The sequence below is a fragment of the Rhineura floridana genome, chromosome 2 (assembly GCF_030035675.1).
Source record: "Rhineura floridana isolate rRhiFlo1 chromosome 2, rRhiFlo1.hap2, whole genome shotgun sequence".
Taxonomy (NCBI): domain Eukaryota; kingdom Metazoa; phylum Chordata; class Lepidosauria; order Squamata; family Rhineuridae; genus Rhineura; species Rhineura floridana.
In genome coordinates this window covers 163841752-163857614 of record NC_084481.1, presented here as the reverse complement: position 1 = coordinate 163857614, position 15863 = coordinate 163841752, and the positions used below count along the sequence as shown (strand labels likewise).

Below are 15863 nucleotides of genomic sequence, written 5' to 3'. Positions count from 1 at the left end.
AAGCTGAAGTTTAATCTGGGTAAGACAGATGTACTGTGGTTTGGGAAATCTGCTAATCTGGATGGAAGCCTATATATGACTCTGGATGAGGTAACGCTCCCACTGAAGGGCAAAGTATACAATCCAAGTGTCCTCCTAGGCTTATACTGTCTGTGGAGGCACACATGCAGATGGTTGCCAGGAGTGGTTTTTAGCAGCTTAGGCTGGCTCAGATGCTGTGGCCCCATCCAGAGGAAGCTGACCTAGGCACAGTGGTGTATGTCTTGGTTACATTCAGGTTAGATTACTGTGATGCACTCCATGTGAGGCTACCCTTGAATTTCAGCTCAGAATGTGTCAGCTAGAACACTTGTGGGAGCTGGATGCTCAGATTATATATTGTACCTAATCTGCATCTGTTGCATTCAGGGCTGTGGAGTCGGAAGCAATTTTGGGTGGAGTCGGTAGAAATGTACCAACTCCGACTTCAAAATAAATTTTGATTGAGAAATTTTTAAAAATATAAATTCAAAATGTCAAAGAAGCTTCCCATGAAGTCAGCTGTAGTTGAGCATTTCACCATAACTCAAGATGGAAAACATTTTGTGTGTCAGTGTATGACACAGGACCCAGATGATGACAAATGCTGTGATGTCAAGATCAGTGCATATTCAGGCAGCGATAAAAATGCTCCTATGAGAGCTTCCAATTTAAAAAGACATTTACAGCCCTTTCCAGGGCTATGGAGTTGGAAGCAATTTTGGGTGGAGTCGGAGTCGGAGTCAGAAAGTAGAAAAATAGAGGAGTCGGAGTCGAAGGTTTGGCATACCGACTCCACAGCCCTGGTTGCATTGGCTGCCTATTTATTTCTGGGCCCAACTCAAGGTCCTGGTTTTAAGCTTTAAAGCCCTAAGCGGTTTAGGACAAACTTTATCTGAAGGGATGCCTACACCTGTATGAGCCTACCCAAACATTTAGATTAGCTTCCAAAACTCTGGCCCACCAGTGAGAGCCACTAGACTCGCAGGCATGAGGGAGAGAGCTTTCCCAGAGAAATGCATATAACCTCATCACTGGTGGTCTTTAAAAAGAAAAATCTGAAGACACACTTATTCAAATGTCTGTTTTGCTGTACTTGGAAAAATTTGTTTGCTGCACCTGTTTTTGGGGGCTGCTGTTGTTGTTTTTGACAATTGTATTTTTATGTATTGAGTTTTGTAAGCCATGTTGTGAGGGCCCTATGTCCTGAAAGGCAAGTTTAAGATCTTGTAAATAACTAATACTTCTTCAGACAGAAGTGCCTAAAGTTCCAGGGATTAATCCACCTCCAAGATAGGTGCTCTGTTAACACACCTCTCTCACACCTTCTCCTTCAACCTTTATACTAGCATTATAGATGAACTAAAGCCAGTTATGTATCAAACGAAATTAAAAGATACAGTACATGACAGAACTGTAGTTCAGTAACTGAACGTATGGTCCCATTTCTATTAATAAGTAGATGTTTGTATAATTCTGCAGGATTTTTAAATGTAAAAAACAGCCAGTTTTCCCACCGCTCAGTACAAGTATTGTACAGATATCCAATTCATCCAGCAAACATCCAAAAGAGCTTCGTAGACTCCACACACAGTTACAAAAAATCTTTTTTTCCCTGAAGTTAAAGGTAGTATCCAATGCTAGTGCTACTCAGAGTAGATCCATGGAAGTTAATGGACATGACTAACTTAGGTTTATTAATTTCAATGGATCTATTCCGTGTAGGACTTAGGACCTCAGGTTTCCAAGTTTTTGTTCCAAGTGCATTGCACCATTATGATGAATGGGTGGGTATCATTCCATATATGAAAGAAGGGACTTGCCTTCCTAAATGTATGAAACACACTGAGGTTACAGGAGATAATTACAAGATTCACTATTATCAACATCTGTGTTTGCTATCACAAACCCATGAGTAGCAACAACAGTGAGGAAAGTTAATTTCACAATGCAACTACAGAAGATTAGAATCAGCTGTAACAATAAACACACTGTCCCTTGATTTCACTGAAAAGCAGCCTAGCATATTTAGTGCCAAACATATCGCTTTGGGGATAATTAATAATTAACATTATGAACAACCATCACCAAGATTATAGTCTGCCACTTGCAGATCTCAAATTCATTACTTTGTGACTTTAAAAAGTAGCTCTATTTCTCAAATGAGAAACAGAATGAAGCCACAAATTTATAAATATGTATCAGCTGGATAATGTTGCCTAGGTTAACAGAGATTCTTGGGATGCAAAGCTACTGAGTCATATCTCCCTGGAAACGTGAAACTAAGAACAATCCAGCACATTTCCCTCTGATTATAAGATGATATTTAGCTCAAAGTTAGACTTTTAAAAAAACCACAGAACTACCAAGATATGCAACATCACATTCAGGTTCCTTTGAAACTCAATTAATTAAGAAAAGTGACAGGTTGGGCTATTTCTATAGAAGGATAATCAAGAAACCCGGGAATAAAATATTCCCCTAAAAAAGACCACCAAATACAAATACAAAGAAGCATGACATTTTCCCCTAGTTGACAGTCGCTTGATAGAGAAAGAAATCCAGCATATAGCCGCACACATTTATATAAACTCTAAAAAATTGCATACCACATTCCTGAAGAAATAAAAATAAAAGTACCTAAATTATACTAATAGAACATGTTAAAAATAGTTGCCTTTAAGCCTTCTTTTATAAAATCCCAAATTATGAGACACCACTTATATATTTGAAAAACTCAGCAATTCCAAGCATATACTGGAGCTGTTAACTGAGGAATAGTGCAATAGCTAAATAACACCAAACAAGTACTTTGCTGACATATCAGAAGTAAACCCAGCTTTCACTAGGAATAGTTTCGGAGGTAATGGGAAGAAAATGGTTCTTAGTGAACCAATCAACCTGCATGACTTACATTTTTGAAAGCATCACTGGAGCTTTTTCTGCATCCCAGTGGGGTGTCCCAAATATCCTGTAAGCAGTGAATATTAAGCAGCAAGTCCCTTGGTGTAAAGGCTATACTACTGATATGGAGAAAACGGTGCCTCTTTCTTTCATAAAAGATAAATGCTATAGTAGTACAAATGAAGATGGATACAAAAGAAATGCAAGGGGGCCAGAACCCTCTCTCCCTCTTTCAGCTTTTGCAGATTATCTAAATCAATGGTTGTCTTCTAGCTTATAAATTTGTTCTTCTCCATGTACAGTACAAGAAATGAAACCTATCTGAGCATACTGAATCATTGAGCCAAGTAAGGAGAAAAACTTTAATCGGTTTATTAGTAAGATCCAACACATTTTAGGATACAATATTTATACTAGATAAACATATAATTTAGTTAAGATATTAAATGTGTACACCAGATAATATTATTATTATTTATTAAATTCATATGCCGCCCTTCCTTCCAAAAGAAGCCCAGGGCAGCAAACAAGTGATAAAACAATACCCAAGGGTAGCTGCCTCAACACTAATATTGTGTTCCTATATATTGCAGAACAGACCTCCTGATAAGGTGGTATCAGCAGGAGGCCCTCACCTGCAGAATGCAGTAATTGACTAGGTATATAAGGGGTGAAACAATCTTTCAGGTATCCTGGTCCCAAGCTGTACAGGGGTTTATACACTAAAACCAGCAACTTGAACTTAGCGCAGTATGCAATTGGCAGCCACTGCAATTCTTTCAGCAGTGAGTAACTTGTTGGCGATATTCTGACCCTGTGAGCAGTCAAGACATCACATTTTGCACCAGCTGCAGCTTCCAGATCAACCTCAAGGACAGTCCCACATAGAGATCATTGCAGTAATCAAGCCTGAACATTACCAGAGCATGGACAGTGGTCAGACTATCCTGGTCCAGTAACAGTCAAAGTTGGTAAAAGGCACTCCTAGCCATTTTGGTCACCTGGGCCTCAATGACAAAGATACATCCAGCAGCATCCCCAGACTACAAACCTGCTCTTTCAGAGCAAGTACACATCAAAAGCAGGCAACTGACCAATTGTCTGAACTCAGGAACCACTCATCCACAGGGCCTGTTTTGCTAGGATTCAGAGTGACATTTTTGGCCCTCATCCAGCCCACCACTGAGTCCAGGCACCGGTCCAGGGCTTACATGGCCTCTCCCGATTCAAATGTTACAAAGAAATAGAGCTAGGTATCATTAGCTTACTGCTGACTCCTTGCCCCAAATTGCCTAATAAACACTTCTAACAGCTTCATATACATGTTACACACCACTGGAGATGAAAGGATACCCTGTGGCACCCTACAGCACAACTGCCAGGGGGCCAAAAGGCAATCATCCAATGCTTTTCTCCGAAACAAACCCTGGAGATAGGATCAGAACCACTGTAAAGCAAGTACCTCCTATACCCATCTCACTAAGTCAGCTCAGAAGGATATCATGGTCAATGAAATTGAAAGTCGCTGAGAGCTCAAATAAGAGTAACAAACTGCACTCCCCCTGTCCTCCTCCTAAGAAAGGCTAGCCATCAGGGTGATCAAGGCTGATTCAGTCTCATAACCAGGCCTGAACCCAGATTGAAATGAGTCAAGATAACCTGTTTCATCCTAGAGTGCTTGCAATTGCTGCACCAAAACCCTCTCAATCAACTTCCCTAAGAGGGGGTATGTGCAACTGGATGGTAGTTCTCACAAACCAATGGGGTCCAGGGTAGACTTCTTCAGGAGTGCCTGAATCAACACCTCTTTCAGGACAGTCAGGACCATTCCCTCCTGCAAGGACAAATTGATCACACCCTGCACCCCTCAACAAGCTTTAACAATCCAAGAAGGGCAAGAGTTGAGAGATATGTTGCTGGCCACACTGTCGCAAGCACCTTGTCCATGTCATCAGGCCACATCAACTGAAAATAATCCAAGGAAGTTGTAGCAGACGTTGCACTGGACACCTCACTGGAGACTGCAGAGGGTGTGGCGTCAAGAGTGAACAACTTTACCCTCGAAGTGCTTTGCAAACAATTCGCAGTGGGCTTCCAAAGAGTCTAAAACTCTGTTTCTTGGAGTAGATTTTAACATACTCCAACAATATGAAAAAGCTCCACTGGACAGTTATTTGAGGATGTGAGGCAGAGAAGTGGGCCTTGTTCACCATCACACAGAAGGCATGGTTATGTTGTTTAACTCATGCTTGGTTAAACAAACATATAATTTAGTAAAGATATTAGGGTATACACCAGATATATAATGATATAAAAAAGTAGGTCCATAGACTATTTTTTTAAAATTAACTATCTGAGTTTTAACAAAATATTTAAAATAAATATTATTTCCCTTTAACACACTTGACCATTACTTACAATGGGAGGTCCAATCACACTTCCTAGAACAGTCTTGGAGAACCTTTGCCCCCCCCCAGATGTTGCTAAACTACAACTCCCATCATCCCTGACCATTGGCCGTGCTTGCTGGGGCTGATGGGAGTTATAGTTCAGCAACATCTGAAGGCCCAAACATTCCCCAGTCCAATCCAGATGCTAGAGAAAGATCCTGCAACCCTGATTTTCCTCAGAGGTATGCATACAAATTGGGGGGGGGGTAATATTGTCATAGAATAATCCTCTCACACATTTGCAGAGCAGTGTATTCAGTTGGGAAAATTAAAGAAGTGCCATGTGCTATTTCAATTTATACTATGCTTCTTTAACCTCAAATTCAAATCTACATCTGCTACTACATACTAATCAAACTTCTGCATGTCAAGTTCAAGCCTAAAATCATCACAGAAAAGTTTCACTGGGTCACTAATATCACCAACATTTCAAACAGAAGACAAATCTATTATCTACCTAATACTTTGTTCATCAGCTTAAGTAAACTGACCCAAAGTAAACCCTACTGAATATAATTGAGACATTATATTGTGAGCCGCCTTAAAAGAGTTAACTCTCAAAGGCAGTATATAAATATTTTAAATAAATACTTAAAAATACAAGATCTTTTCACAATTTTAAAGGTTGAATGACATAATTTAATGCATTATGCATGAACAGGTTAACACAGGAAGTCTAACTGTAAATATAGCAAAAACTTAAGAACTGACATGTCCAGGCAAGCACAATTTGATGACTTTCCTACTCACTTATCTCCCCAACTGAAAACATAAGGCTGCTGGGTAGGGGAAAGGAGGAACCAAGGGCCAACACACCTACATTTGCATGCAGTGTTTGTGCGCCTTGTATAAGGCAAATTATCAAGAAAAGCAGTTCCTGGATAGCCTTCCAACTGCTCCCTTCCCCCAACAGGTGATCAGCTTTGATAATTTGTTATACAGAGGGGGGGAAAGGACTCCTCAAACAGAGCAGTGGGTGCACAAGCCTTTTGTTGGTTGAACATCACCCCACTGATTTACTTTACAAAATATAGTAAATTTGCCCACAGTTGTGTTGTTGATAGCTAACCAGCAGCATAACTCATAAAAGCATAGTGAAATATAAATGCAATAAAACCTTTTGCAATAAATGCTATTGTCAGAAATTTTGTTTCCACTTTCTCTCATGCCTTAAAGGCAGAACAAGGAGCTGTACTGCTGAACTGCAGTGCTCAAAAATAAATTACTATTATCTCAACTCTAAGTTAAACTGGAGACACCTATTGCACAACCAACAAGATAAAAAAATCCCTTATGAAGCTTGTTTACAATTTAAATCCAAAAAAGTGAACATGCACAACATGCTGTATTCACAGTGGTGAACAAGGGGAGGGTCTCAGTCAGTTGAGTCATGAAAGAACAGATTTAAAGAGGAAGGACTAATCTTCATTCATCCATACAGACAGAGTGGGAATCTAATGAAACCTGACACCTTTACTCTAAAAGAAAATGGTACATTGCAAGAATCCCCACTTAGAAGACTTACCAAAACCAAAGAATCAGTGCTTATTTTTAAACACTCATCCCAGACAAAATAAGTTAAGAAAATTTTTGAAGACTGGATTTGTTGCAGGGGGAAAAAAACGAATAGCAGCAGTCAAGGTTAGACAAGGAGAATTTCCTACTAAAAGCATTTTCTGCCCTATTTTTCCCTAAATGCAGGCAAGTGTACTCCACAGCAAATAAAAAATAATCCATCATTACCCAATAGATATACATATGTTCATTTTAAAACTATACCATGGAACCAATTTGTTAAAAAAAACACAAAACATTGAGAACAGAAAATAAAATGTCATTTTATGTTACCTATAATTCATTTAATGGTTTTGATTTAAAAAGCAAACCTGTTCAAAACTACCTGTTCTACCAGATCCAGTTTTAATGCAGTCCTTGTTCACTTCTCTGAACTCCAGGGAAAGAAACTATGTTTCATTCTTCCACTCCCTTTCCCACATTATAAACATTTAGAATATCCCCAACGGCATTACCTTTGAATTAGCTAATTATTATCACAGCGTCCAAACTGGTTTGGTAAAAAATAACTACAGCAAAGCTGGCAACTAACACTGCTTGCACCTTCAGCATTGGACAAAGAAATACCTTTTAGACATAAATGAAAAGTTTTGAAATTCAATTAGATCTACCTCCCCCCCCCCCAAAAAAAAAATCAGGAGAAAGATCCATCACTTTTGTGCAATGTTACCCATTTCTTTCCTGATTTGAGTGAGTTTTCTCTAGCTTATATTTGATTTGGATTATTTTCAGCAAACAACTTGCACTCCTCTCTTATAATGACTGTTCTGACCCATCTCCCCCAACAAAAATGGGGGGAGCACATACGCAGAAAACCTTCTTTCCTCAGCAGCTGCCTCTCGGTTTTGCCAGTAGGAAAAATAATCAACTTGGTCAAGAGGGTTGGGGGGAAAATATGAGTCCTCATCCTTTTTTTTTCTGGAAAAGAGATGAATCCAAGGAGTAAGGGGGGGGAGATGGAAAGCCAAATGAATACCGCTGCTTCTTTTTCCTTGTTTAAACTGGGGGCAGGGTGAGCAAGTCAGCTCTTCTTGCTGATCAGTTGCAGGCAAAACGTTCAGACTTTCTCTGCAGCTCATTCTCGGAAATATTTGAGCAGAGGACGCTGAAAAGAGAGAGGGAGAGTCTTCCTCTCGTCTTAGACCAATAAATCAAAGAAGCAGAGTCTCCCGTTTAATGAATTGGGGAATGGGTGGACGACCATCATGCAGCAAGGCTTTAGGAAAGGGATGGGAAGGGAGAGAAAATCAATAGCACAGAAAACTCAAGGTCTCAGGAGTCAGTGAAGCGGGAGGGGGGAGTACAGAAACGAAAAGACGGTTAAGAGCAGAGCTTTTCGGAGAGGTGGGGGTAGAGGGAAAAAGAGGGGGCGTGTTTCCTCCACTCGTTTCATTCAGGTCTTCAGGTTTCTCCCGTGGCGACTGCCACAGGCAGTCACCCTCCCTCCTTTCCAGGCAGGCTGAGGGAATAAATCAAGGTTCGAGGATGGGGGGTGCAATTTGCCAGTTGCCCCCCCTTAACAAGGGGGGAGGAGGAGACCGGGGAGGTCAGGTTCAGCCACATTCTGGGGCAACAGAGAAAGGGGGAGAAAAAGTCGTACGGAGGGGATCGGAAGCCGCCCCCTCCAGCTACCCACCCTAACCCCATGCCTCCCTCACACTCATTAGAACTCACCCAACAAAGTTGCTGTTGGTGTTGCTGCTTCTGCATGAGCAGCTGCTCGTTCCTTCTCCAGCGCCCGGGATGAGCTCACCCAGCAAGCTTGCCTGCTCCGCCTGCTACTAGTCAAACTCTCGCGAGAAGCTGCGAAGTTGCTGTTGCTCCGGCCGTGGCCACACGCCTCTCCGAAGAGAGGCAGTGAGACCGAGGAGCCTTAACAGTTACTATGGCAACTGCCAAGCGCTGGGCCTAGCGGGGGATGATGAAGCCTGGGCGAGCGGGTGTTGCTGCTGCGGTAGCTTGCACTCAGCAGCAGCTCTGAAAGTCGAGACAGGCTTCGCACCTTTGCAGTTACAACAGCGGCTCTACGGACGAAGCTAGAGGAAAAGGGAGGAGGGATGATTTATCCCGGTTCGCGGCTGCGGGCAAGCTGCTGGTAAATTCTTACCCATATTTTTTCCTCTAGAACTTCATTATGGAGACTGGTCACTAGGGCCTTGAGAACGTATTGCCAAATCCAGAAGATGCAGAAGTCTTCATATACAGCTACTTTCATGAGCAAGCAGTGACTTTTTCACCAAGCCATGTATGAACCCACTGAGGGGGGAAATACTTTAGAATCACCCAGATTAGGGATTAACGATAGCCCAGTCCTGTGTATTTTCTCAGTCTCGTTGGTATCAGCAGGGTTAACTTCCAAACAACTGTGCATAAAATTGCTGCAGAATTCAGTCACAGCCAGTTTTATTAAGGATCCAATATACCAATCACAGGGATAGGCTCCTTATTAGGTGGGACGTACTTTGAAGTAAATATATACTGATTTGAATATATAACCTTCACTAAATTTAAAACTCTGAAAATAAATTCCTCCTTTTAACAAGAGGACCTTGAGGCAGTCTTCAAGGTCCTCCTACTTCTTATTTTATCTTCATAACAACCCTGTGATGTAGGTTAGTTTGAGCGTAACTGACTCATGGCTGAGTGGGGATTTGAACCTGGGCCGCCTTATATTTATAGTCCAACACTCTCTATGCATTTGGCAGTATAGGAAATAGCAGTGTTGCTGTTCGCCTTAAAAAAACCTTACTAAATGTGTGCTTCTAAACTGGATCTGTACAGCCTCCAAAGAAGTATTTTAAACGAAAACAAAAGCACCAAATGATGCAGAGGGAGGGGACATCTGTGGCTGACCACTGTGTCACAAAGTGTGGCACTCAAGCAACCACATCCTACAGAGCAATCATAATAGCACTAAATGCATTCTGTGGGGGAAGTTCCATATTTTCACAGGTAAAAATAGTACACAGTATCTTGGAAAGCGATAATATTCCTGTTCAGAAAGGCACCTTTCAGTGAAGATATACTGTTTGTGCAAAAAAAGGGAAAGTGCATATTTATTGCACAAAAACACCGACAACACCTTTCTTTCTCAGTGCTTCTAATGGTCATATGAAAGGTGATGTGAATGATTTACAGTCTAATCCTAGCCATGTTCACTTGGAAGTAAGTCTCATTAATTGTGATAGGACTTACTTCCAAGTAAGTATGCTTAGGACTACTGCTAGAATATCTCTGCATTATTTTATAAGATACATCAGAAGGTCTTTAGGAATAGAATATGCCAAGGTACAAGATGCATGCCTTGTCTCACTTTTGGCTTCTTGACCCCAGTCTTGTTCATCTATATGTGAAATAGTAGACATACCAGAGGAGCAGACAGCCTGATCAAATGCACCACATCAGAGACAAGTTTACTGCAATGCAGACATAACCTATAAAAGGAAGCACAACTTAAGTTATTGTGTTCCACTTTGTTAAAATCAGTTCCCCAAGTAAAGCATACTGCTCTTGTCCTAGCAGACTACAAATCAAATATCCTCAATAATATGCTAACATAAACCTCAAAACATAACATAATGCTCTCCTTTTTAAAAAAAGATATATACCCCTCTAACACAGTGTTGCTTAGAAGGTAAACAAGTATCATAAAGGACTTTGTATATTGACAGAAGAGCTACATACATTTTTATTATTAATGAAACAACTGCACATACAAAGGAAAGAATCAAGGACAAAAACTCACAGACATGAGGAAATAAATACACCTGACATTCTACAGAAAGGTCATATGTAGATATAGAGGCAAAGAGATTGAGGTACAGGAAAAAGAGGTGTGAAAAGCATGGTAGTAGTAGGAGGACAAGAACGGTCAGTTATGTAGAGAGTACTGGCGAAACATAATAAAAGTATAATACCAGCAAAATGTAATCTTGTATTGCCGGAAAGGTACTGCAGAAGAACTTACTAAAAGCAGTGAAATCTGAGAATCACAGGACTTGGGGAAGGTTTGTCCATTTCACTGACAGATCTTTTCCTCCCATCATTTAGGCTACCATTAGATCTTTTGTTAATGCTGGCAGAAGCCCTTCTGGGGTTTTTTTCATCTAATGCCCATGTGGGTATGCTAATCTGGAGCAACACAAGCTTAGCTTGCTGATTTCCTTGATATGGGTGCCTATGAGAAGTGAGAGTGAGTATGCTCAAAAATGGTTTGTTCCCACTTCACAACTCCATTAACTTGCAAAGCCTGGTTTATGTCGCATGAATACTGATGGATTAAGAGAGTATGGATTCACATGTTTTACAGCTGATAAAATAACTATTATTCCTTATTGCTGAGGACTCTACTATTTCACTAGTGAGGCACCTCCCAATAATTGTGACTGAACACACCCATCCTCCGGCATTGCATTTACAAGATGAGAGAACTACTGGGCTTAGTTCCCTAAAAGGGTGTGTGTGTCAGGCATCCCCAGTAAGCACACATTCTTACATCTTTTCTGTAATTCCAGATGTCTGATGCCTAGTTGTGGTTACTTATTAGTGAAAGGAGTGCATTGTACATGTACTCAGAGGCACTCTTTTACTGTAACTTTTCATGCTATCCTGACATTGAAAAGCATGGCTAAGCACTGGAGAACTCTGATTTACAAGCTCTCAGCAAAGCAAAGTCCTCATCTATTGTTGTATACTGGGATGGGAATCAAAGTTGGCACACCAAAGATGAAGAAATCCAGAGTAATGTCAGATATAGTCTCCAGCTGCTTGAAACTTTCTCCTTGGAAATTGCTCCAGCCACAAACCATATATTAATGGTGTTTAATTGACCAAGCTGATTCCCCCTACATAGCCACAAATCTGCTCTCATCACACTATATCACAAATCCTATTTCGCCTTTGCTTTTATGCCCTTGATTTAAAAAGGTAGAAAAACAATGACGGTACCTTTGAAACCACACGTGCTGCATAAAAAGGTTCAGTGATGCCTACATCAATCCATTCCACATAACTCTCCCAACCTGCCATCTTCCTTGTACAGTAATTGTAGAGCCTGGCAATTTTCCAAGATACCATAGAATTTAGTATTTTTAACATAAAATAAATTACTTTTAAGGTAAACATGTACTTTCTATTTTCTGTTTCTTTCTCCATGCTGAGGTCTGCCCAAACCATATTGGCTTCTTGTTTTCTAGCTTTCCCTTAAAGCTTAATCCAGTGAATTATAGTTAATGCTTTCTGCAACAATGTAGTCACAAATATTCCTTCTTTCTCCTCTCCACTATCATGCTATTTACTTTTGAATTTTAATCTCCAGTGGACTCATGCAAAATATAGATCAGACTGGATGCCAACTGTGGAAGAAAGTACTGAGTCATTTAAAAAACAAAGTAAGTGATTGAAAGTTTCCAGCAAGGTCTTATATATTTTCAGACTTTTATTTAAATTGCAGTATTGAAAGATTAAAACTTACCAAGCATCATACTTTGAGTCACTGCATACAGCAAAAACTGCCTAGACTCATTAACTGGAAACACTTATTGCACCTTGTGTTGCAGATATTAATACGTTGGCATCAGTGGCTGCCATTCATTTCAAAGCAAATTGCCTCTCAAATGGCAAAGCCTACAACCACAAATCACTGAAACCATTGTACTTGCATTTAAACCAGCTAATCCTAGTGACTCCAGTAAGCCAATTTATATTGGTTCATTTGCACATATACGTGTTCTTGAAGTAGGTGCTGTAGAATCTTCCACATGTATTGACTTTGTTGACTTTGGCAGTGCTTTTGAAACATTCAGTTTGGATAATGGGCTCCTGCTGAGAGGAAGGGCAGGATATAAATAAAAAAATAAATAAAATAATCAAAGCAGTATTTTCCTTCTTCTTGTGTTTGGGGGGGGGGCGGAGATTAGATGGCCAACCAGTTGTTATCTATTCTTTAAGAAGCCTTCAGGCTAAAACCCTTTATTCAGTTACATTCTGATTTTGGTCAATGTGCAGAAATGGGCTCAAAATTGCAGGTTTACATCATTGTGCCAGACACACTGGGTTGTAACCAACATTGTACAAGCGGAGTTCCACTCGTGCAGCAGGTCTTCTGTTTCCTCTCTTACTCCCTCCATCTGTTCCAGATAGTCCCCCAACCGTCTGGAGCTGAGTTTGAGGACACAGGGGGAGGGGGGGAGACAGACCAGAGAGGAAGTTGCATTGCACACATGGAAGTCTGTTGTGCCAGCAAAGCTGCAGTGTTGGATACAGCCCATTATTACCTTGTTTCATTTCCTAGTAGCACATAAGGACATGGCCATTTTTCCTCTACCATATGATGAAGGAACATGTTATCCTAGCTAGGAGGAATTTTAAATGATGCCTATATGCTGCAGTGAGCCTTTCCTACCATCCACATGGTACAGTAGGGCCCCGCTTTATGGCATTCTGTTTTCTGGCGTTCCGCTGATGCGGCAGCTTTCAGTTAGGGGAAATTCCCCGTTTTAAAGCCGCTTTTGCGGCATTTTCACTCAACGCAATCCATTATAGTCAATGGGTTCCGCTTTACGGCAATTTCCGCTTTACGGCGGGGGCCTGGTCCCTAACCCGCCATATAAGCGGGGCCCTACTGTAATGATATCAGTGAGGATTGAATTCTTTTAAATTTTTATTGCTTATGTACATACTTTTAATAACATGTTTCAATCTCAGTTTTTTTTCTTACTTCCTTCCAGATCTGACCTAAACCTGGAGCCCTATGAGAGAAAAGACCATCTGTTTCAAAATTTGCTAAAGTTCATAAGCTTAAGTAGCTATACCTATTTTTATCCCTGTGTTCATTTGCCAAGAGGCACAAGACACAGAGCATCTACTGCCATTTTTCCTTCTATAGCCTCTGTTTGCTTTACCTTCTCCCCACATGATGCTCCTTCCCCAATGAATTCAGGCTGAAAATTGCATCTTCCTTTCGACTGGGCTTACATGTTTTACAGACCACTTAAATTGGTTCATTTGCACATGTACAAATTAATTTCATGAAATAGCTGCTGTAGAATCTGACTTTGTAATCTGGAGTCCCACAAATTCTGCTGCTATAAATGCTTTTTCCTTTCCCTTCTAGATTGATTTGGCTTCACCATGAGGGTGGGAAGGGAAGGGCATGCCTCTAGCTAAAATATGTGCATTACAGAGCTCTTGTAACTTCATTTCTCAGCACTTTCATTAGTTACTCAGAAGCCCCACATTAATTACCTAGGCCACACATGGTTCACAAGCTACATTGTGGCCACCCAAATCTGTTCTGTGTACAACTGCTGTCACCTATCCTTAAGGTGGGAGGGGATTAAAATAACAGTACATTAATAATGTGTTGCTGTTCTATTGCAAAGAGCATTTATCAGGAAAAGTTACATGAAACACCAGAGAACAGAAATCAGGTATGTGGCAGACACATGGAAAGATGACAAGAAAAGAAATGCTCAGGGATGATCCTTTGGGAGATATCAGTCTGGAAGTATCACATCCATAAATAGAAAATATTAACTTTTTGGCTCTCTTCTGTTATCTTTGGTGTTCTCCAGTCAACAAATACTGTTCTGTGTGTGACAAGGATCTTCTATGTTTTTATGCTTTCTAAAATAATGCCAAAATGTTTTACCCAAATAGATTAAAAAAGTACCCACCAATATTGAACACTTGAAAAGATTCACATGCGCTAACTTCAGTGATTTATCAGCACATACACAGTAACAAGCAAATTAAATGCTTCAAAAAACAGATGTTTATTGTATTAATTAGCACAAAAATAAATAATAAAATACAAGACAATAATTCACCCTTCAAGCTCATGATGAAATATAGCTTCTAATTCAACATTGCCAGGATAGATAAAGATACTTGTGAAAAGATATTTAGGATTCTTGGGGAGGGGGGCGGGTATCAGTATTTAAAATGACTTTGTCTTCTGCGATTTTATGTGCAATTAATCCATGTAAAAAGATTTTTTTTAATTAATTTATTTATTTTATATCCCATCCTTCCTCCCAGTAGGAGCCCAGGGCAGCAAACAAAAGCACTAAAAACACTCTAAAACATCATAAAAACAGACTTGAAAATATATTACAAAAAAAATATTTAAAAATATTAAAACAAAACAGCTTTTTTAAAAAGCGTTAAAACATCTTTAAAAGCAATTCCAGGACAGACGCAGACTGGGATAAGGTCTCTACTGAAACGGTTTGTTGAAAGAGGAAGGTCTTCAGTAGGCAGTGAAAAGATACAGAGATGGCGCCTATCTAATATTTAAGGGGAGGGAATTCCACAGGGTAGGTGCCACTACACTAAAGGTCTGCTACCTATGTTGTGTGGAATGGACCTCCTGATAAGATGGTATCTGCAGGAGGCCCTCACCTTCAGAGTGTAGTGATCGACTGGGTATATAATGGCTATCCTGGTCCCAAGCTGTATAGCATTTTGTATACCAAACCTGAACAATGAAAAATGGCCTTGTGACTTTCATTACAACAAAATACAGATATTTATCTTTAAAGAGTAGCTCACAGATAAAAAATTAAACTGGAAAGACATTCCTAATGATTTACTTCTACCTTTTAAAAAAAAGAATCATCACTCTTAGCAAAACTGCCCGTTGAGTTTTCATTCCTAACACATTAATTTTATTTAATTTATTGGATTTCTTAGTCGCCCATCTGGCTGGGCATCCAGCCACTCTGGGTGATGTACAAAATAACACAAAATAATAACATTAAAATCTAAAAGCAATAATGATAAAATCTAACCCACCCCAAAGGCCTGCCTGAAGAGCCAGGTCTTCACGGCCTGGCAGAAACTCATTGTAGAGGGGGCCTGGCGGAGATCATTTGGAAGGGAGTTCCATAGGGTGGGGGCCACAATTGAAAAAGC

General features: G+C 40.2%; 1 protein-coding gene and 1 long non-coding RNA gene across 8 annotated transcripts in view; one reads left to right on the top strand and one right to left on the bottom strand.

The window, feature by feature from the left end:
- SIPA1L1 (signal induced proliferation associated 1 like 1) overlaps positions 1 to 8809 on the bottom strand; it is a 240839-nt gene extending 232030 nt beyond the window's left edge. For 5 of the 7 annotated variants that reach the window (XM_061611187.1, XM_061611186.1, XM_061611188.1 and 2 more), the window contains exon 1: positions 8622 to 8807. The gene's annotated coding sequence lies outside the window, so the exon portion shown is untranslated. Of the gene's footprint in view, positions 1 to 8621 lie in introns of all 7 variants that reach the window. The other 2 variants (XM_061611192.1, XM_061611193.1) reach the window with 2 other exon arrangements.
- Positions 8746 to 14052, top strand: LOC133377324 (uncharacterized). Its single transcript, XR_009760691.1, has 4 exons — positions 8746 to 9042; positions 10998 to 11139; positions 12265 to 12337; positions 13676 to 14052. It is a non-coding gene; the product is annotated as an uncharacterized LOC133377324 (long non-coding RNA).
- The last annotated feature ends 1811 nt before the right edge of the window (positions 14053 to 15863 follow it).